Consider the following 23,260-nt stretch of genomic DNA (forward strand, 5'->3'; position numbering starts at 1 on the left):
TACACATTTTGAGATACTGTGGCCAGTCTGCCTGAAGCGATACGCCACTAGTTGTGTATCTTAAGAGAAACATCGTTACTCTTGCCAGCGGTTTCTTGACTTTGAAGATGTGATTATACTGGTGACGAGATATTGGTTACCCTAAGAGAGGCACAGTGTTTCGTGCCAGTTGCTCACCCAAATACACATTTTTTAGATACTGTTTCCAGTGTGCCTGAAGCGATACGCCACTAGTTGTGTATCTTAAGAGTCATTGTAACTTTTGCCAGGGGTTTCTTGAAGTTGCTGATGTGATTATGCTGGTGACGAGGCATTGGCTACCCTATGAGTGTCATAGTGATTCCTGCTAGTTGCTCACCCAAATACACATATTTTTGATACTTTGGCCAGTCTGCCTCAAGTGACACCCCACTAGCTGTGTATCTTATGAGAAGCTTTATTACCTTTGCAAGCGGTTACTAGAAGTTGGTGATGTGATTATGTTGGTGACGAGGCATTGGCTACCTTAAGAGAGTCATAGTGCTTTCTGCCAGTTGCTCACCCAAATACACATTTTGAGATACTGTGGCGTCTGCCTGAAGCGATACGCCACTAGTTGTGTATCTTAAGAGAAACATCGTTACTTTTGAAAGGGTTTTCTAGAAGTTGCTGATTTGATTCTGCTGGTGACGAAGCATTGGCTACCTCAAGAGAGTCATAGAGATTCCTGCCAGTTCTTCACCCAAATACACATTTTTTAGATACTCTTTCCAGTCTGCCTGATAGCTACGCCACTAGTTGTGTATCTAAAGAGTCATTGTAACTTTTGCCAGGGGTTTCTTGAAGTTGCTGATGTGATTATGCTGGTGACGAGGCATTGGCTACCCTATGAGTGTCATAGTGATTCCTGCTAGTTGCTCACCCAAATACACGTTTTTTGATTCTTTGGCCAGTCTGCCTCAAGTGACACCCCACTAGCTGTGTATCTTATGAGAAGCTTCGTTACCTTTGCAAGCGGTTTCTTGAAGTTGGTGATGTGATTATGTTGGTGACGAGGCATTGGCTACCTTAAGTGAGTCATAGTGCTTTCTGCCAGTTGCTCACCCAAATACACATTTAGAGATACTGTGGCCAGTCTGCCTGAAGCGATACGCCACTAGTTGTGTATCTTAAGAGAAACATCGTTACTCTTGCCAACGGTTTCTTGACTTTGAAGTTGTTATTATACTGGTGACGAGATATTGGCTACCCTAAGAGAGTCACAGTGTTTCGTGCCAGTTGCTCATCCAAATACACATTTTTTTAGATACTCTTTCCAGTCTGCCTGATAGCTACGCCACTAGTTGTGTATCTTTAGAGTCATTGTAACTTTTGCCAGGGGTTTCTTGAAGTTGCTGATGTGATTATGCTGGTGACGAGGCATTGGCTACCCTATGAGTGTCATAGTGATTCCTGCTAGTTGCTCACCCAAATACACATTTTTTTGATACTTTGGCCAGTCTGCCTCAAGTGACACCCCACTAGCTGTGTATCTTATGAGAAGCTTCGTTACCTTTGGAAGTGGTTTCTTGAAGTTGGTGATGGGATTATGTTGGTGACGAGGCATTGGCTACCTTAAGACAGTCATAGTGCTTCCTGCCAGTTGAACACCCAAATACACATTTTGAGATACTGTGGCCAGTCTGCCTGAAGCGATACGCCACTAGTTGTGTATCTTAAGAGAAACATCGTTACTCTTGCCAGCGGTTTCTTGAGTTTGAAGCTGTGATTATACTGGTGACGAGATATTGGCTACCCTAAGAGAGTCACAGTGTTTCGTGCCAGTTGCTCACCCAAATACACATTTTTTAGTTACTGTTTCCAGTGTGCCTGAAGCGATACGCCACTAGTTGTGTATCTTAAGAGAAACATCGTTACTTTTGAAAGGGGTTTCTAGAAGTTGCTGATTTGATTCTGCTGGTGACGAAGCATTGGCTACCTCAAGAGAGTCATAGAGATTCCTGCCAGTTCTTCACCCAAATACACATTTTTTAGATACTCTTTCCAGTCTGCCTGATAGCTACGCCACTAGTTGTGTATCTTAAGAGTCATTGTAACTTTTGCCAGGGGTTTCTTGAAGTTGCTGATGTGATTATGCTGGTGACGAGGCATTGGCTACCCTATGAGTGTCATAGTGATTCCTGCTAGTTGCTCACCCAAATACACATATTTTTGATACTTTGGCCAGTCTGCCTCAAGTGACACCCCACTAGCTGTGTATCTTATGAGAAGCTTTATTACCTTTGCAAGCGGTTACTAGAAGTTGGTGATGTGATTATGTTGGTGACGAGGCATTGGCTACCTTAAGAGAGTCATAGTGCTTTCTGCCAGTTGCTCACCCAAATACACATTTTGAGATACTGTGGCGTCTGCCTGAAGCGATACGCCACTAGTTGTGTATCTTAAGAGAAACATCGTTACTCTTGCCAGCGGTTTCTTGAGTTTGAAGCTGTGATTATACTGGTGACGAGATATTGGCTACCCTAAGAGAGTCACAGTGTTTCGTGCCAGTTGCTCACCGAAATACACATTTTTTAGATACTGTTTCCAGTGTGCCTGAAGCGATACGCCACTAGTTGTGTATCTTAAGAGAAACATCGTTACTTTTGAAAGGGTTTTCTAGAAGTTGCTGATTTGATTCTGCTGGTGACGAAGCATTGGCTACCTCAAGAGAGTCATAGAGATTCCTGCCAGTTCTTCACCCAAATACACATTTTTTAGATACTCTTTCCAGTCTGCCTGATAGCTACGCCACTAGTTGTGTATCTAAAGAGTCATTGTAACTTTTGCCAGGGGTTTCTTGAAGTTGCTGATGTGATTATGCTGGTGACGAGGCATTGGCTACCCTATGAGTGTCATAGTGATTCCTGCTAGTTGCTCACCCAAATACACGTTTTTTTGATTCTTTGGCCAGTCTGCCTCAAGTGACACCCCACTAGCTGTGTATCTTATGAGAAGCTTCGTTACCTTTGCAAGCGGTTTCTTGAAGTTGGTGATGTGATTATGTTGGTGACGAGGCATTGGCTACCTTAAGAGAGTCATAGTGCTTTCTGCCAGTTGCTCACCCAAATACACATTTTGAGATACTGTGGCGTCTGCCTGAAGCGATACGCCACTAGTTGTGTATCTTAAGAGAAACATCGTTAATTTTGAAAGGGGTTTCTAGAAGTTGCTGATTTGATTCTGCTGGTGACGAGGCATTGGCTACCTCAAGAGAGTCATAGAGATTCCGGCCAGTTCTTCACACAAATACACATTTTTTAGATACTCTTTCCAGTCTGCCTGATAGCTACGCCACTAGTTGTGTATCTTAAGAGTCATTGTAACTTTTGCCAGGGGTTTCTTGAAGTTGCTGATGTGATTATGCTGGTGACGAGGCATTCGCTACCCTATGAGTGTCATAGTGATTCCTGCTAGTTGCTCACCCAAATACACATTATTTGATACTTTGGCCAGTCTGCCTCAAGTGACACCCCACTAGCTGTGTATCTTATGAGAAGCTTCGTTACCTTAGCAAGCGGTTTCTTGAAGTTGGTGATGGGATTATGTTGGTGACGAGGCATTGGCTGCCTTAAGAGAGTCATAGTGCTTCCTGCCAGTTGCTCGCCCAAATACACATTTTGAGATACTGTGGCCAGTCTGCCTGAAGCGATACGCCACTAGTTGTGTATCTTAAGAGAAACATCGTTACTCTTGCCAGCGGTTTCTTGACTTTGAAGTTGTTATTATACTGGTGACGAGATATTGGCTACCCTAAGAGAGTCACAGTGTTTCGTGCCAGTTGCTCACCCAAATACACATTTTTTAGATACTGTTTCCAGTGTGCCTGAAGCGATACGCCACTAGTTGTGTATCTTAAGAGAAACATCGTTACTTTTGAAAGGGGTTTCTAGAAGTTGCTGATTTGATTCTGCTGGTGACGAAGCATTGGCTACCTCAAGAGAGTCATAGAGATTCCTGCCAGTTCTTCACCCAAATACACATTTTTTAGATACTCTTTCCAGTCTGCCTGATAGCTACGCCACTAGTTGTGTATCTTAAGAGTCATTGTAACTTTTGCCAGGGGTTTCTTGAAGTTGCTGATGTGATTATGCTGGTGACGAGGCATTGGCTACCCTATGAGTGTCATAGTGATTCCTGCTAGTTGCTCACCCAAATACACATATTTTTGATACTTTGGCCAGTCTGCCTCAAGTGACACCCCACTAGCTGTGTATCTTATGAGAAGCTTTATTACCTTTGCAAGCGGTTACTAGAAGTTGGTGATGTGATTATGTTGGTGACGAGGCATTGGCTACCTTAAGAGAGTCATAGTGCTTTCTGCCAGTTGCTCACCCAAATACACATTTTGAGATACTGTGGCGTCTGCCTGAAGCGATACGCCACTAGTTGTGTATCTTAAGAGAAACATCGTTACTCTTGCCAGCGGTTTCTTGAGTTTGAAGCTGTGATTATACTGGTGACGAGATATTGGCTACCCTAAGAGAGTCACAGTGTTTCGTGCCAGTTGCTCACCGAAATACACATTTTTTAGATACTGTTTCCAGTGTGCCTGAAGCGATACGCCACTAGTTGTCTATCTTAAGAGAAACATCGTTACTTTTGAAAGGGGTTTCTAGAAGTTGCTGATTTGATTCTGCTGGTGACGAAGCATTGGCTACCTCAAGAGAGTCATAGAGATTCCTGCCAGTTCTTCACCCAAATACACATTTTTTAGATACTCTTTCCAGTCTGCCTGATAGCTACGCCACTAGTTGTGTATCTTAAGAGTCATTGTAACTTTTGCCAGGGGTTTCTCGAAGTTGCTGATGTGATTATGCTGGTGACGAGGCATTGGCTACCCTATGAGTGTCATAGTGATTCCTGCTAGTTGCTCACCCAAATACAAATTTTTTTGATACTTTGGCCAGTCTGCCTCAAGTGACACCCCACTAGCTGTGTATCTTATGAGAAGCTTCGTTACCTTTGCAAGCGGTTTCCTGAAGTTGGTGATGGGATTATGTTGGTGACGAGGCATTGGCTACCTTAAGAGAGTCATAGTGCTTCCTGCCAGTTGCTCACCCAAATACACATTTTGAGATACTGTGGCGTCTGCCTGAAGCGATACGCCACTAGTTGTGTATCTTAAGAGAAACATCGTTACTTTTGAAAGGGGTTTCTAGAAGTTGCTGATTTGATTCTGCTGGTGACGAGGCATTGGCTACCTCAAGAGAGTCATAGAGATTCCGGCCAGTTCTTCACCCAAATACACATTTTTTAGATACTCTTTCCAGTCTGCCTGATAGCTACGCCACTAGTTGTGTATCTTAAGAGTCATTGTAACTTTTGCCAGGGGTTTCTTGAAGTTGCTGATGTGATTATGCTGGTGACGAGGCATTCGCTACCCTATGAGTGTCATAGTGATTCCTGCTAGTTGCTCACCCAAATACACATTATTTGATACTTTGGCCAGTCTGCCTCAAGTGACACCCCACTAGCTGTGTATCTTATGAGAAGCTTCGTTACCTTAGCAAGCGGTTTCTTGAAGTTGGTGATGGGATTATGTTGGTGACGAGGCATTGGCTGCCTTAAGAGAGTCATAGTGCTTCCTGCCAGTTGCTCACCCAAATACACATTTTGAGATACTGTGGCCAGTCTGCCTGAAGCGATACGCCACTAGTTGTGTATCTTAAGAGAAACATCGTTACTCTTGCCAGCGGTTTCTTGACTTTGAAGATGTGATTATACTGGTGACGAGATATTGGTTACCCTAAGAGAGGCACAGTGTTTCGTGCCAGTTGCTCACCCAAATACACATTTTTTAGATACTGTTTCCAGTGTGCCTGAAGCGATACGCCACTAGTTGTGTATCTTAAGAGTCATTGTAACTTTTGCCAGGGGTTTCTTGAAGTTGCTGATGTGATTATGCTGGTGACGAGGCATTGGCTACCCTATGAGTGTCATAGTGATTCCTGCTAGTTGCTCACCCAAATACACATATTTTTGATACTTTGGCCAGTCTGCCTCAAGTGACACCCCACTAGCTGTGTATCTTATGAGAAGCTTTATTACCTTTGCAAGCGGTTACTAGAAGTTGGTGATGTGATTATGTTGGTGACGAGGCATTGGCTACCTTAAGAGAGTCATAGTGCTTTCTGCCAGTTGCTCACCCAAATACACATTTTGAGATACTGTGGCGTCTGCCTGAAGCGATACGCCACTAGTTGTGTATCTTAAGAGAAACATCGTTACTCTTGCCAGCGGTTTCTTGAGTTTGAAGCTGTGATTATACTGGTGACGAGATATTGGCTACCCTAAGAGAGTCACAGTGTTTCGTGCCAGTTGCTCACCGAAATACACATTTTTTAGATACTGTTTCCAGTGTGCCTGAAGCGATACGCCACTAGTTGTGTATCTTAAGAGAAACATCGTTACTTTTGAAAGGGTTTTCTAGATGTTGCTGATTTGATTCTGCTGGTGACGAAGCATTGGCTACCTCAAGAGAGTCATAGAGATTCCTGCCACTTCTTCACCCAAATACACATTTTTTAGATACTCTTTCCAGTCTGCCTGATAGCTACGCCACTAGTTGTGTATCTAAAGAGTCATTGTAACTTTTGCCAGGGGTTTCTTGAAGTTGCTGATGTGATTATGCTGGTGACGAGGCATTGGCTACCCTATGAGTGTCATAGTGATTCCTGCTAGTTGCTCACCCAAATACACGTTTTTTTGATTCTTTGGCCAGTCTGCCTCAAGTGACACCCCACTAGCTGTGTATCTTATGAGAAGCTTCGTTACCTTTGCAAGCGGTTTCTTGAAGTTGGTGATGTGATTATGTTGGTGACGAGGCATTGGCTACCTTAAGTGAGTCATAGTGCTTTCTGCCAGTTGCTCACCCAAATACACATTTTGAGATACTGTGGCGTCTGCCTGAAGCGATACGCCACTAGTTGTGTATCTTAAGAGAAACATCGTTACTTTTGAAAGGGGTTTCTAGAAGTTGCTGATTTGATTCTGCTGGTGACGAGGCATTGGCTACCTCAAGAGAGTCATAGAGATTCCGGCCAGTTCTTCACCCAAATACACATTTTTTAGATACTCTTTCCAGTCTGCCTGATAGCTACGCCACTAGTTGTGTATCTTAAGAGTCATTGTAACTTTTGCCAGGGGTTTCTTGAAGTTGCTGATGTGATTATGCTGGTGACGTGGCATTCGCTACCCTATGAGTGTCATAGTGATTCCTGCTAGTTGCTCACCCAAATACACATTTTTTTGATACTTTGGCCAGTCTGCCTCAAGTGACACCCCACTAGCTGTGTATCTTATGAGAAGCTTCGTTACCTTAGCAAGCGGTTTCTTGAAGTTGGTGATGGGATTATGTTGGTGACGAGGCATTGGCTGCCTTAAGAGAGACATAGTGCTTCCTGCCAGTTGCTCACCCAAATACACATTTTGAGATACTGTGGCCAGTCTGCCTGAAGCGATACGCCACTAGTTGTGTATCTTAAGAGAAACATCGTTACTCTTGCCAGCGGTTTCTTGACTTTGAAGTTGTTATTATACTGGTGACGAGATATTGGCTACCCTAAGAGAGTCACAGTGTTTCGTGCCAGTTGCTCACCCAAATACACATTTTTTAGATACTGTTTCCAGTGTGCCTGAAGCGATACGCCACTAGTTGTCTATCTTAAGAGAAACATCGTTACTTTTGAAAGGGGTTTCTAGAAGTTGCTGATTTGATTCTGCTGGTGACGAAGCACAGGCTACCTCAAGAGAGTCATATAGATTCCTGCCAGTTCTTCACCCAAATACACATTTTTTAGATACTCTTTCCAGTCTGCCTGATAGCTACGCCACTAGTTGTGTATCTTAAGAGTCATTGTAACTTTTGCCAGGGGTTTCTCGAAGTTGCTGATGTGATTATGCTGGTGACGAGGCATTGGCTACCCTATGAGTGTCATAGTGATTCCTTCTAGTTGCTCACCCAAATACAAATTTTTTTCGATACTTTGGCCAGTCTGCCTCAAGTGACACCCCACTAGCTGTGTATCTTATGAGAAGCTTCGTTACCTTTGCAAGCGGTTTCCTGAAGTTGGTGATGGGATTATGTTGGTGCCGAGGCATTGGCTACCTTAAGAGAGTCATAGTGCTTCCTGCCAGTTGCTCACCCAAATACACATTTTGAGATACTGTGGCCAGTCTGCCTGAAGCGATACGCCACTAGTTGTGTATCTTAAGAGAAACATCGTTACTCTTGCCAGCGGTTTCTTGACTTTGAAGTTGTTATTATACTGGTGACGAGATATTGGCTACCCTAAGAGAGTCACAGTGTTTCGTGCCAGTTGCTCATCCAAATACACATTTTTTTAGATACTCTTTCCAGTCTGCCTGATAGCTACGCCACTAGTTGTGTATCTTAAGAGTCATTGTAACTTTTGCCAGGGGTTTCTTGAAGTTGCTGATGTGATTATGCTGGTGACGAGGCATTGGCTACCCTATGAGTGTCATAGTGATTCCTGCTAGTTGCTCACCCAAATACACATTTTTTTGATACTTTGGCCAGTCTGCCTCAAGTGACACCCCACTAGCTGTGTATCTTATGAGAAGCTTCGTTACCTTTGGAAGTGGTTTCTTGAAGTTGGTGATGGGATTATGTTGGTGACGAGGCATTGGCTACCTTAAGAGAGTCATAGTGCTTCCTGCCAGTTGAACACCCAAATACACATTTTGAGATACTGTGGCCAGTCTGCCTGAAGCGATACGCCACTAGTTGTGTATCTTAAGAGAAACATCGTTACTCTTGCCAGCGGTTTCTTGAGTTTGAAGCTTTGATTATACTGGTGACGAGATATTGGCTACCCTAAGAGAGTCACAGTGTTTCGTGCCAGTTGCTCACCCAAATACACATTTTTTAGATACTGTTTCCAGTGTGCCTGAAGCGATACGCCACTAGTTGTGTATCTTAAGAGAAACATCGTTACTTTTGAAAGGGGTTTCTAGAAGTTGCTGATTTGATTCTGCTGGTGACGAAGCATTGGCTACCTCAAGAGAGTCATAGAGATTCCTGCCAGTTCTTCACCCAAATACACATTTTTTAGATACTCTTTCCAGTCTGCCTGATAGCTACGCCACTAGTTGTGTATCTTAAGAGTCATTGTAACTTTTGCCAGGGGTTTCTTGAAGTTGCTGATGTGATTATGCTGGTGACGAGGCATTCGCTACCCTATGAGTGTCATAGTGATTCCTGCTAGTTGCTCACCCAAATACACGTTTTTTTGATACTTTGGCCAGTCTGCCTCAAGTGACACCCCACTAGCTGTGTATCTTATGAGAAGCTTCGTTACCTTTGCAAGCGGTTTCTTGAAGTTGGTGATGTGATTATGTTGGTGACGAGGCATTGGCTACCTTAAGAGAATCATAGTTCTTTCTGCCAGTTGCTCACCCAAATACACATTTTGAGATACTGTGGCCAGTCTGCCTGAAGCGATACGCCACTAGTTGTGTATCTTAAGAGAAACATCGTTACTCTTGCCAGCGGTTTCTTGACTTTGAAGATGTGATTATACTGGTGACGAGATATTGGTTACCCTAAGAGAGGCACAGTGTTTCGTGCCAGTTGCTCACCCAAATACACATTTTTTAGATACTGTTTCCAGTGTGCCTGAAGCGATACGCCACTAGTTGTGTATCTTAAGAGTCATTGTAACTTTTGCCAGGGGTTTCTTGAAGTTGCTGATGTGATTATGCTGGTGACGAGGCATTGGCTACCCTATGAGTGTCATAGTGATTCCTGCTAGTTGCTCACCCAAATACACATATTTTTGATACTTTGGACAGTCTGCCTCAAGTGACACCCCACTAGCTGTGTATCTTATGAGAAGCTTTATTACCTTTGCAAGCGGTTACTAGAAGTTAGTGATGTGATTATGTTGGTGACGAGGCATTGGCTACCTTAAGAGAGTCATAGTGCTTTCTGCCAGTTGCTCACCCAAATACACATTTTGAGATACTGTGGCAAGTCTGCCTGAAGCGATACGCCACTAGTTGTGTATCTTAAGAGAAACATCGTTACTCTTGCCAGCGGTTTCTTGAGTTTGAAGCTGTGATTATACTGGTGACGAGATATTGGCTACCCTAAGAGAGTCACAGTGTTTCGTGCCAGTTGCTCACCGAAATACACATTTTTTAGATACTGTTTTCAGTGTGCCTGAAGCGATACGCCACTAGTTGTGTATCTTAAGAGAAACATCGTTACTTTTGAAAGGGTTTTCTAGAAGTTGCTGATTTGATTCTGCTGGTGACGAAGCATTGGCTACCTCAAGAGAGTCATAGAGATTCCTGCCAGTTCTTCACCCAAATACACATTTTTTAGATACTCTTTCCAGTCTGCCTGATAGCTACGCCACTAGTTGTGTATCTAAAGAGTCATTGTAACTTTTGCCAGGGGTTTCTTGAAGTTGCTGATGTGATTATGCTGGTGACGAGGCATTGGCTACCCTATGAGTGTCATAGTGATTCCTGCTAGTTGCTCACCCAAATACACGTTTTTTTGATTCTTTGGCCAGTCTGCCTCAAGTGACACCCCACTAGCTTTGTATCTTATGAGAAGCTTCGTTACCTTTGCAAGCGGTTTCTTGAAGTTGGTGATGTGATTATGTTGGTGACGAGGCATTGGCTACCTTAAGAGAGTCATAGTGCTTTCTGCCAGTTGCTCACCCAAATACACATTTTGAGATACTGTGGCGTCTGCCTGAAGCGATACGCCACTAGTTGTGTATCTTAAGAGAAACATCGTTACTTTTGAAAGGGGTTTCTAGAAGTTGCTGATTTGATTCTGCTGGTGACGAGGCATTGGCTACCTCAAGAGAGTGATAGAGATTCCGGCCAGTTCTTCACCCAAATACACATTTTTTAGATACTCTTTCCAGTCTGCCTGATAGCTACGCCACTAGTTGTGTATCTTAAGAGTCATTGTAACTTTTGCCAGGGGTTTCTTGAAGTTGCTGATGTGATTATGCTGGTGACGAGGCATTCGCTACCCTATGAGTGTCATAGTGATTCCTGCTAGTTGCTCACCCAAATACACATTATTTGATACTTTGGCCAGTCTGCCTCAAGTGACACCCCACTAGCTGTGTATCTTATGAGAAGCTTCGTTACCTTAGCAAGCGGTTTCTTGAAGTTGGTGATGGGATTATGTTGGTGACGAGGCATTGGCTGCCTTAAGAGAGTCATAGTGCTTCCTGCCAGTTGCTCACCCAAATACACATTTTGAGATACTGCGGCCAGTCTGCCTGAAGCGATACGCCACTAGTTGTGTATCTTAAGAGAAACATCGTTACTCTTGCCAGCGGTTTCTTGACTTTGAAGTTGTTATTATACTGGTGACGAGATATTGGCTACCCTAAGAGAGTCACAGGGTTTCGTGCCAGTTGCTCACCCAAATACACATTTTTTAGATACTGTTTCCAGTGTGCCTGAAGCGATACGCCACTAGTTGTCTATCTTAAGAGAAACATCGTTACTTTTGAAAGGGGTTTCTAGAAGTTGCTGATTTGATTCTGCTGGTGACGAAGCATTGGCTACCTCAAGAGAGTCATAGAGATTCCTGCCAGTTCTTCACCCAAATACACATTTTTTAGATACTCTTTCCAGTCTGCCTGAAGCGATACGCCACTACTTGTGTATCTTAAGAGAAACATCGTTACTCTTGCCAGCGGTTTCTTGACTTTGAAGTTGTTATTATACTGGTGACGAGATATTGGCTACCCTAAGAGAGTCACAGTGTTTCCTGCCAGTTGCTCATCAAAATACACATTTTTTTAGATACTCTTTCCAGTCTGCCTGATAGCTACGCCACTAGTTGTGTATCTTAAGAGTCATTGTAACTTTTGCCAGGGGTTTCTTGAAGTTGCTGATGTGATTATGCTGGTGACGAGGCATTGGCTACCCTATGAGTGTCATAGTGATTCCTGCTAGTTGCTCACCCAAATACACATTTTTTTGATACTTTGGCCAGTCTGCCTCAAGTGACACCCCACTAGCTGTGTATCTTATGAGAAGCTTCGTTACCTTTGGAAGCGGTTTCTTGAAGTTGGTGATGGGATTATGTTGGTGACGAGGCATTGGTTACCTTAAGAGAGTCATAGTGCTTCCTGCCAGTTGCTCACCCAAATACACATTTTGAGATACTGTGGCCAGTCTGCCTGAAGCGATACGCCACTAGTTGTGTATCTTAAGAGAAACATCGTTACTCTTGCCAGCGGTTTCTTGAGTTTGAAGCTGTGATTATACTGGTGACGAGATATTGGCTACCCTAAGAGAGTCACAGTGTTTCGTGCCAGTTGCCCACCGAAATACACATTTTTTAGATACTGTTTCCAGTGTGCCTGAAGCGATACGCCACTAGTTGTCTATCTTAAGAGAAACATCGTTACTTTTGAAAGGGGTTTCTAGAAGTTGCTGATTTGATTCTGCTGGTGACGAAGCATTGGCTACCTCAAGAGGGTCATAGAGATTCCTGGCAGTTCTTCACACAAATACACATTTTTTAGATACTCTTTCCAGTCTGCCTGATAGCTACGCCACTAGTTGTGTATCTTAAGAGTCATTGTAACTTTTGCCAGGGGTTTCTCGAAGTTGCTGATGTGATTATGCTAGTGACGAGGCATTGGCTACCCTATGAGTGTCATAGTGATTCCTGCTAGTTGCTCACCCAAATACACATTTTTTTGATACTTTGGCCAGTCTGCCTCAAGTGACACCCAACTAGCTGTGTATCTTATGAGAAGCTTCGTTACCTTTGCAAGCGGTTTCCTGAAGTTGGTGATGGGATTATGTTGGTGACGAGGCATTGGCTACCTTAAGAGAGTCATAGTGCTTCCTGCCAGTTGCTCACCCAAATACACATTTTGAGATACTGTGGCCAGTCTGCCTGATGCGATACGCCACTAGTTGTGTATCTTAAGAGAAACATCGTTACTCTTGCCAGCGGTTTCTTGACTTTGAAGATGTGATTATACTGGTAACGAGATATTGGCTACCCTAAGAGAGTCACAGTGTTTCCTGCCAGTTGCTCATCCAAATACACATTTTTTTAGATACACTTTCCAGTCTGCCTGATAGCTACGCCACTAGTTGTGTATCTTAAGAGTCATTGTAACTTTTGCCAGGGGTTTCTTGAAGTTGCTGATGTGATTATGCTGGTGACGAGGCATTGGCTACCCTATGAGTGTCATAGTGATTCCTGCTAGTTGCTCACCCAAATACACATTTTTTTGATACTTTGGCCAGTCTGCCTCAAGTGACACCCCACTAGCTGTGTATCTTAAAAGAAGCTTCGTTACCTTTGGAAGCGGTTTCTTGAAGTTGGTGATGGGATTATGTTGGTGACGAGGCATTGGCTACCTTAAGAGAGTCATAGTGCTTCCTGCCAGTTGCTCACCCAAATACACATTTTGAGATACTGTGGCCAGTCTGCCTGAAGCGATACGCCACTAGTTGTGTATCTTAAGAGAAACATCGTTACTCTTGCCAGCGGTTTCTTGAGTTTGAAGCTGTGATTATACTGGTGACGAGATATTGGCTACCCTAAGAGAGTCACAGTGTTTCGTGCCAGTTGCTCACCGAAATACACATTTTTTAGATACTCTTTCCAGTGTGCCTGAAGCGATACGCCACTAGTTGTGTATCTTAAGAGAAACATCGTTACTTTTGAAAGGGTTTTCTAGAAGTTGCTGATTTGATTCTGCTGGTGACGAAGCATTGGCTACCTCAAGAGAGTCATAGAGATTCCTGCCAGTTCTTCACCCAAATACACATTTTTTAGATACTCTTTCCAGTCTGCCTGATAGCTACGCCACTAGTTGTGTATCTAAAGAGTCATTGTAACTTTTGCCAGGGGTTTCTTGTAGTTGCTGATGTGATTATGCTTGTGACGAGGCATTGGCTGCCCTATGAGTGTCATAGTGATTCCTGCTAGTTGCTCACCCAAATACACGTTTTTTTGATACTTTGGCCAGTCTGCCTCAAGTGATACCCCACTAGCTGTGTATCTTATGAGAAGCTTCGTTACCTTTGCAAGCGGTTTCTTGAAGTTGGTGATGTGATTATGTTGGTGACGAGGCATTGGCTACCTTAAGAGAGTCATAGTGCTTTCTGCCAGTTGCTCACCCAAATACACATTTTGAGATACTGTGGCGTCTGCCTGAAGCGATACGCCACTAGTTGTGTATCTTAAGAGAAACATCGTTACTTTTGAAAGGGGTTTCTAGAAGTTGCTGATTTGATTCTGCTGGTGACGAGGCATTGGCTACCTCAAGAGAGTCATAGAGATTCCGGCCAGTTCTTCACCCAAATACACATTTTTTAGATACTCTTTCCAGTCTGCCTGATAGCTACGCCACTAGTTGTGTATCTTAAGAGTCATTGTAACTTTTGCCAGGGGTTTCTTGAAGTTGCTGATGTGATTATGCTGGTGACGAGGCATTCGCTACCCTATGAGTGTCATAGTGATTCCTGCTAGTTGCTCACCCAAATACACATTTTTTTGATACTTTGGCCAGTCTGCCTCAAGTGACACCCCACTAGCTGTGTATCTTATGAGAAGCTTCGTTACCTTAGCAAGCGGTTTCTTGAAGTTGGTGATGGGATTATTTTGGTGACGAGGCATTGGCTGCCTTAAGAGAGTCATAGTGCTTCCTGCCAGTTGCTCACCCAAATACACATTTTGAGATACTGTGGCCAGTCTGCCTGAAGCGATACGCCACTAGTTGTGTATCTTAAGAGAAACATCGTTACTCTTGCCAGCGGTTTCTTGACTTTGAAGTTGTTATTATACTGGTGACGAGATATTGGCTACCCTAAGAGAGTCACAGTGTTTCCTGCCAGTTGCTCATCCAAATACACATTTTTTTAGATACTCTTTCCAGTCTGCCTGATAGCTACGCCACTAGTTGTGTATCTTAAGAGTCATTGTAACTTTTGCCAGGGGTTTCTTGAAGTTGCTGATGTGATTATGCTGGTGACGAGGCATTGGCTACCCTATGAGTGTCATAGTGATTCCTGCTAGTTGCTCACCCAAATACACATTTTTTTAATACTTTGGCCAGTCTGCCTCAAGTGACACCCCACTAGCTGTGTATCTTATGAGAAGCTTCGTTACTTTTGGAAGCCGTTTCTTGAAGTTGGTGATGGGATTATGTTGGTGACGAGGCATTGGCTACCTTAAGAGAGTCATAGTGCTTCCTGCCAGTTGCTCACCCAAATACACATTTTGAGATACTGTGGCCAGTCTGCCTGAAGCGATACGCCACTAGTTGTGTATCTTAAGAGAAACATCGTTACTCTTGCCAGCGGTTTCTTGAGTTTGAAGCTGTGATTATACTGGTGACGAGATATTGGCTACCCTAAGAGAGTCACAGTGTTTCGTGCCAGTTGCTCACCGAAATACACATTTTTTAGATACTGTTTCCAGTGTGCCTGAAGCGATACGCCACTAGTTGTGTATCTTAAGAGAAACATCGTTACTTTTGAAAGGGTTTTCTAGAAGTTGCTGATTTGATTCTGCTGGTGACGAAGCATTGGCTACCTCAAGAGAGTCATAGAGATTCCTGCCAGTTCTTCACCCAAATACACATTTTTTAGATACTCTTTCCAGTCTGCCTGATAGCTACGCCACTAGTTGTGTATCTAAAGAGTCATTGTAACTTTTGCCAGGGGTTTCTTGAAGTTGCTGATGTGATTATGCTGGTGACGAGGCATTGGCTACCCTATGAGTGTCATAGTGATTCCTGCTAGTTGCTCACCCAAATACACATATTTTTGATACTTTGGCCAGTCTGCCTCAAGTGACACCCCACTAGCTGTGTATCTTATGAGAAGCTTCGTTACCTTAGCAAGCGGTTTCTTGAAGTTGGTGATGGGATTATGTTGGTGACGAGGCATTGGCTGCCTTAAGAGAGTCATAGTGCTTTCTGCCAGTTGCTCACCCAAATACACATTTTGAGATACTGTGGCGTCTGCCTGAGGCGATACGCCACTAGTTGTGGATCTTAAGAGAAACATCGTTACTTTTGAAAGGGGTTTCTAGAAGTTGCTGATTTGATTCTGCTGGTGACGAGGCATTGGCTACCTCAAGAGAGTCATAGAGATTCCGGCCAGTTCTTCACCCAAATACACATTTTTTAGATACTCTTTCCAGTCTGCCTGATAGCTACGCCACTAGTTGTGTATCTTAAGAGTCATTGTAACTTTTGCCAGGGGTTTCTTGAAGTTGCTGATGTGATTATGCTGGTGACGAGGCATTGGCTACCCTATGAGTGTCATAGTGATTCCTGCTAGTTGCTCACCCAAATACACATATTTTTGATACTTTGGCCAGTCTGCCTCAAGTGACACCCCACTAGCTGTGTATCTTATGAGAAGCTTCGTTACCTTAGCAAGCGGTTTCTTGAAGTTGGTGATGGGATTATGTTGGTGACGAGGCATTGGCTGCCTTAAGAGAGTCATAGTGCTTCCTGCCAGTTGCTCACCCAAATACACATTTTGAGATACTGTGGCCAGTCTGCCTGAAGCGATACGCAACTAGTTGTGTATCTTAAGAGAAACATCGTCACCCTTGCCAGCGGTTTCTTGACTTTGAAGCTGTGATTATACTGGTGACGAGATTTTGGCTACCCTAAGAGAGTCACAGTGTTTCCTGCCAGTTGCTCATCCAAATACACATTTTTTAGATACTCTTTCCAGTCTGCCTGATAGCTACGCCACTAGTTGTGTATCTTAAGAGTCATTGTAACTTTTGCCAGGTGTTTCTTGAAGTTGCTGATGTGATTATGCTGGTGACGAGGCATTGGCTACCCTATGAGTGTCATAGTGATTCCTGCTAGTTGCTCACCCAAATACACATTTTTTGATACTTTGGCCAGTCTGCCTCAAGTGACACCCCACTAGCTGTGTATCTTATGAGAAGCTTCGTTACCTTTGCAAGCGGTTTCTTGAAGTTGGTGATGTGATATTGTTGGTGACGAGGCATTGGATACCTTAAGAGAGTCATAGTGCTTCCTGCCAGTTGCTCACCCAAATACACATTTTGAGATACTGTGGCCAGTCTGCCTGAAGCGATACGCCACTAGTTGTGTATCTTAAGAGAAACATCGTTACTCTTGCCAGCGGTTTCTTGACTTTGAAGTTGTTATTATACTGGTGACGAGATATTGGCTACCCTAAGAGAGTCACAGTGTTTCGTGCCAGTTGCTCACCCAAATACACATTTTTTAGATACTGTTTCCAGTGTGCCTGAAGCGATACGCCACTAGTTGTCTATCTTATGAGAAACATCGTTACTTTTGAAAGGGGTTTCTAGAAGTTGCTGATTTGATTCTGCTGGTGACGAAGCATTGGCTACCTCAAGAGAGTCATAGAGATTCCTGCCAGTTCTTCACCCAAATACACATTTTTTAGATACTCTTTCCAGTCTGCCTGATAGCTACGCCACTAGTTGTGTATCTTAAGAGTCATTGTAACTTTTGCCAGGGGTTTCTCGAAGTTGCTGATGTGATTATGCTGGTGACGAGGCATTGGCTACCCTATGAGTGTCGTAGTGATTCCTGCTAGTTGCTCACCCAAATACAAATTTTTTTGATACTTTGGCCAGTCTGCCTCAAGTGACACCCCACTAGCTGTGTATCTTATGAGAAGCTTCGTTACCGTTGCAAGCGGTTTCCTGAAGTTGGTGATGGGATTATGTTGATGACGAGGCATTGGCCACCTTAAGAGAGTCTTAGTGCTTCCTGCCAGTTGCTCACCCAAATACACATTTTGAGATACTGTGGCCAGTCTGCCTGAAGCGATACGCCACTAGTTGTGTATCTTAAGAGAAACATCGTTACTCTTGCTAGCGGTTTCTTGACTTTGAAGTTGTTATTATACTGGTGACGAGATATTGGCTACCCTAAGAGAGTCACAGTGTTTCATGCCAGTTGCTCATCCAAATACACATTTTTTTAGATACTCTTTCCAGTCTGCCTGATAGCTACGCCACTAGTTGTGTATCTTAAGAGTCATTGTAACTTTTGCCAGGGGTTTCTTGAAGTTGCTGATGTGATTATGCTGGTGACGAGGCATTCGCTACCCTATGAGTGTCATAGTGATTCCTGCTAGTTGCTCACCCAAATACAAATTTTTTTGATACTTTGGCCAGTCTGCCTCAAGTGACACCCCACTAGCTGTGTATCTTATGAGAAGCTTCGTTACCTTTGGAAGAGGTTTCTTGAAGTTGGTGATGGGATTATGTTGGTGACGAGGCATTGGTTACCTTAAGAGAGTCATAGTGCTTCCTGCCAGTTGCTCACCCAAATACACATTTTGAGATACTGTGGCCAGTCTGCCTGAAGCGATACGCCACTAGTTGTGTATCTTAAGAGAAACATCGTTACTCTTGCCAGCGGTTTCTTGAGTTTGAAGCTGTGATTATACTGGTGACGAGATATTGGCTACCCTAAGAGAGTCACAGTGTTTCGTGCCAGTTGCCCACCGAAATACACATTTTTTAGATACTGTTCCCAGTGTGCCTGAAGCGATACGCTTCTAGTTGTGTATCTTAAGAGAAACATCGTTACTTTTGAAAGGGTTTTCTAGAAGTTGCTGATTTGATTCTGCTGGTGACGAAGCATTGGCTACCTCAAGAGAGTCATAGAGATTCCTGCCAGTTCTTCACCCAAATACAAATTTTTTAGATACTCTTTCCAGTCTGCCTGATAGCTACGCCACTAGTTGTGTATCTAAAGAGTCATTGTAACTTTTGCCAGGGGTTTCTTGAAGTTGCTGATGTGATTATGCTGGTGACGAGGCATTGGCTACCCTATGAGTGTCATAGTGATTCCTGCTAGTTGCTCACACAAATACACGTTTTTTTGATACTTTGGCCAGTCTGCCTCAAGTGACACCCCACTAGCTGTGTATTTTATGAGAAGCTTCGTTACCTTTGCAAGCGGTTTCTTGAAGTTGGCGATGGCTCTGAGCACTATGGGACTTAACCTCTATGGTCATCAGTCCCCTAGAACTTAGAACTACTTAAACCTAACTAACCTAAGGACATCACGCAACACCCAGTCATCACGAGGCAGAGAAAATCCCTGACCCCGCCGGGAATCGAACCCGGGAACCCGGGCGTGGGAAGCGAGAACGCTACCGCACGACCACGAGCTGCGGACGAAGTTGGTGATGGGATTATGTTGGTGACGTGGCATTGGCTACCTTAAGAGGGTCATAGTGCTTCCTGCCAGTTGCTCACCCAAATACACATTTTGAGATACTGTGGCCAGTCTGCCTGAAGCGATACGCCACTAGTTGTGTATCTTAAGAGAAACATCGTCACCCTTGCCAGCGGTTTCTTGGCTTTGAAGCTGTGATTATACTGGTGACGACATATTGGCTACCCTAAGAGAGTCACAGTGTTTCCTGCCAGTTGCTCATCCAAATACACATTTTTTAGATACTCTTTCCAGTCTGCCTGATAGCTACGCCACTAGTTGTGTATCTTAAGTGTCATTGTAACTTTTGCCAGGGGTTTCTTGAAGTTGCTGATGTGATTATGCTGGTGACGAGGCATTGGCTACCCTATGAGTGTCATAGTGATTCCTGCTAGTTGCTCACCCAAATACACATTTTTTTTGATACTTTGGCCAGTCTGCCTCAAGTGACACCCCACTAGCTGTGTATCTTATGAGAAGCTTCGTTACCTTTGCAAGCGGTTTCTTGAAGTTGGTGATGTTATATTGTTGGTGACGAGGCATTGGATACCTTAAGAGAGTCATAGTGCTTCCTGCCAGTTGCTCACCCAAATACACATTTTGAGATACTGTGGCCAGTCTGCCTGAAGCGATACGCCACTAGTTGTGTATCTTAAGAGAAACATCGTTACTTTTGAAAGGGGTTTCTAGAAGTTGCTGATTTGATTCTGCTGGTGACGAATCATTGGCTACCTCAACAGCGTCATAGAGATTCCTGCCAGTTCTTCACGCAAATACACATTTTTTAGATACTCTTTCCAGTCTGCCTGATAGCTACGCCACTAGTTGTGTATCTTAAGAGTCATTGTAACTTTTTCCAGGGGTTTCTTGAAGTTGCTGATGTGATTGTGCTGGTGACGAGGCATTGGCTACCCTATGAGTGTCATAGTGATTCCTGCTAGTTGCTCACCCAAATACACATTTTTTTGATACTTTGGCCAGTCTGCCTCAAGTGACACCCCACTAGCTGTGTATCTTATGAGAAGCTTCGTTACCTTTGCAAGCGGTTTCCTGAAGTTGGTGATGGGATTATGTTGGTGACGAGGCATTGGCTACCTTAAGAGAGTCATAGTGCTTCCTGCCAGTTGCTCACCCAAATACACATTTTGAGATACTGTGGCCAGTCTGCCTGAAGCGATACGCCACTAGTTGTGTATCTTAAGAGAAACATCGTTACTTTTGAAAGGGGTTTCTAGAAGTTGCTGATTTGATTCTGCTGGTGACGAATCATTGGCTACCTCAACAGCGTCATAGAGATTCCTGCCAGTTCTTCACGCAAATACACATTTTTTAGATACTCTTTCCAGTCTGCCTGATAGCTACGCCACTAGTTGTGTATCTTAAGAGTCATTGTAACTTTTTCCAGGGGTTTCTTGAAGTTGCTGATGTGATTGTGCTGGTGACGAGGCATTGGCTGCCCTATGAGTGTCATAGTGATTCCTGCTAGTTGCTCACCCAAATACACATTTTTTTGATACTTTGGCCAGTCTGCCTCAAGTGACACCCCACTAGCTGTGTATCTTATGAGAAGCTTCGTTACCTTTGCAAGCGGTTTCCTGAAGTTGGTGATGGGATTCAGTTGGTGACGAGGCATTGGCTACCTGCCAGTTGCTCACCCAAATACACATTTTGAGATACTGTGGCCAGTCAGCCTGAAGCGATACGCCACTAGTTGCGTATCTTAAGAGAAACATCGTTACTCTTGCCAGCGGTTTCTTGACTTTGAAGCTGTGATTATACTGGTGACGAGATATTCGCTACCCTAAGAGAGTCACAGTGTTTCGTGCCAGTTGCTCACCCAAATACACATTTTTTAGATACTGTCTCGTGTGCCTGAAGCGATACGCCACTAGTTGTGTATCTTAAGAGAAACATCGATACTTTTGAAAGGGGTTTCTAGAAGTTGCTGGTTTGATTCTGCTGGTGACGAATCATTGGCTACCTCAAGAGCGTCATAGAGATTCCTGCCAGTTCTTCACGCAAATACACATTTTTTAGATACTCTTTCCAGTCTGCCTGATAGCTACGCCACTAGTTGTGTATCTTAAGAGTCATTGTAACTTTTGCCAGGGGTTTCTTGAAGTTGCTGATGTGATTATGCTGGTGACGAGGCATTGGCTACCCTATGAGTGTCGTAGTGATTCCTGCTAGTTGCTCACCCAAATACACATTTTTTTGATACTTTGGCCAGTCTGCCTCAAGTGACACCCCACTAGCTGTGTATCTTATGAGAAGCTTCGTTACCTTTGCAAGCGGTTTCCTGAAGTTGGTGATGGGATTATGTTGGTGACGAGGCATTGGCTACCTTAAGAGAGTCATAGTGCTTCCTGCCAGTTGCTCACCCAAATACACATTTTGAGATACTGTGGCCAGTCTGCCTGAAGCGATACGCCACTAGTTGTGTATCTTAAGAGAAACATCGTTACTCTTGCCAGCGGTTTCTTGACTTTGAAGCTGTGATTATACTGGTGACGAGATATTGGCTACCCTAAGAGAGTCACAGTGTTTCGTGCCAGTTGCTCACCCAAATACACATTTTTTAGATACTGTTTCGTGTGCCTGAAGCGATACGCCACTAGTTGTGTATCTTAAGAGAAACATCGTTACTTTTGAAAGGGGTTTGTAGAAGTTGCTAATTTGATTCTGCTGGTGACGAATCATTGGCTACCTCAAGAGCGTCATAGAGATTCCTGCCAGTTCTTCACGCAAATACACATTTTTTAGATACTCATTCCAGTCTGCCTGATAGCTACGCCACTAGTTGTGTATCTTAAGAGTCATTGTATCTTTTGCCAGGGGTTTCTTGAAGTTGCTGATGTGATTATGCTGGTGACGAGGCATTGGCTACCCTATGAGTGTCATAGTGATTCCTGCTAGTTGCTCACCCAAATACACATTTTTTTGATACTTTGGCCAGTCTGCCTCAAGTGACACCCCAATAGCTGTCTATCTTATGAGAAGGTTCGTTACCTTTGCAAGCGGTTTCTTGAAGTTGGTGATGGGATTATGTTGGTGACGAGGCATTGGATACCTTAAGAGAGTCATAGTGCTTCCTGCCAGTTGCTCACCCAAATACACATTTTGAGATACTGTGGCCAGTCTGCCTGAAGCGATACGCCACTAGTTGTGTATCTTAAGAGAAACATCGTTACTCTTGCCAGCGGTTTCTTGACTTTGAAGCTGTGATTATACTGGTGACGAGATATTGGCTACCCTAAGAGAGTCACAGTGTTTCGTGCCAGTTGCTTACCCAAATAAACATTTTTTAGATACTGTTTCCAGTGTGCCTGAAGCGATACGCCACTAGTTGTGTATCTTAAGAGAAACATCGTTACTTTTGAAAGGGGTTTCTAGAAGTTGCTGATTTGATTCTGCTGGTGACGAATCATTGGCTACCTCAAGAGAGTCATAGAGATTCCTGCCAGTTCTTCGTCCAAATACACATTTTTTAGATACTCTTTCCAGTCTGCCTGATAGCTACGCCACTAGTTGTGTATCTTAAGAGTCATTGTAACTTTTGCCAGGGGTTTCTTGAAGTTGCTGATGTGATTATGCTGGTGACGAGGCATTGGCTGCCCTATGAGTGTCATAGTGATTCCTGCTAGTTGCTCACCCAAATACACATTTTTTTGATACTTTGGCCAGTCTGCCTCAAGTGACACCCCACTAGCTGTGTATCTTATGAGAAGCTTCGTTACCTTTGCAAGCGGTTTCCTGAAGTTGGTGATGGGATTCAGTTGGTGACGAGGCATTGGCTACCTGCCAGTTGCTCACCCAAATACACATTTTGAGATACTGTGGCCAGTCTGCCTGAAGCGATACGCCACTAGTTGCGTATCTTAAGAGAAACATCGTTACTCTTGCCAGCGGTTTCTTGACTTTGAAGCTGTGATTATACTGGTGACGAGATATTCGCTACCCTAAGAGAGTCACAGTGTTTCGTGCCAGTTGCTCACCCAAATACACATTTTTTA

The sequence above is a fragment of the Schistocerca nitens genome, chromosome 3, assembly GCF_023898315.1.
Source record: "Schistocerca nitens isolate TAMUIC-IGC-003100 chromosome 3, iqSchNite1.1, whole genome shotgun sequence".
In the NCBI taxonomy this organism is placed as follows: Eukaryota; Metazoa; Arthropoda; class Insecta; order Orthoptera; family Acrididae; genus Schistocerca; species Schistocerca nitens.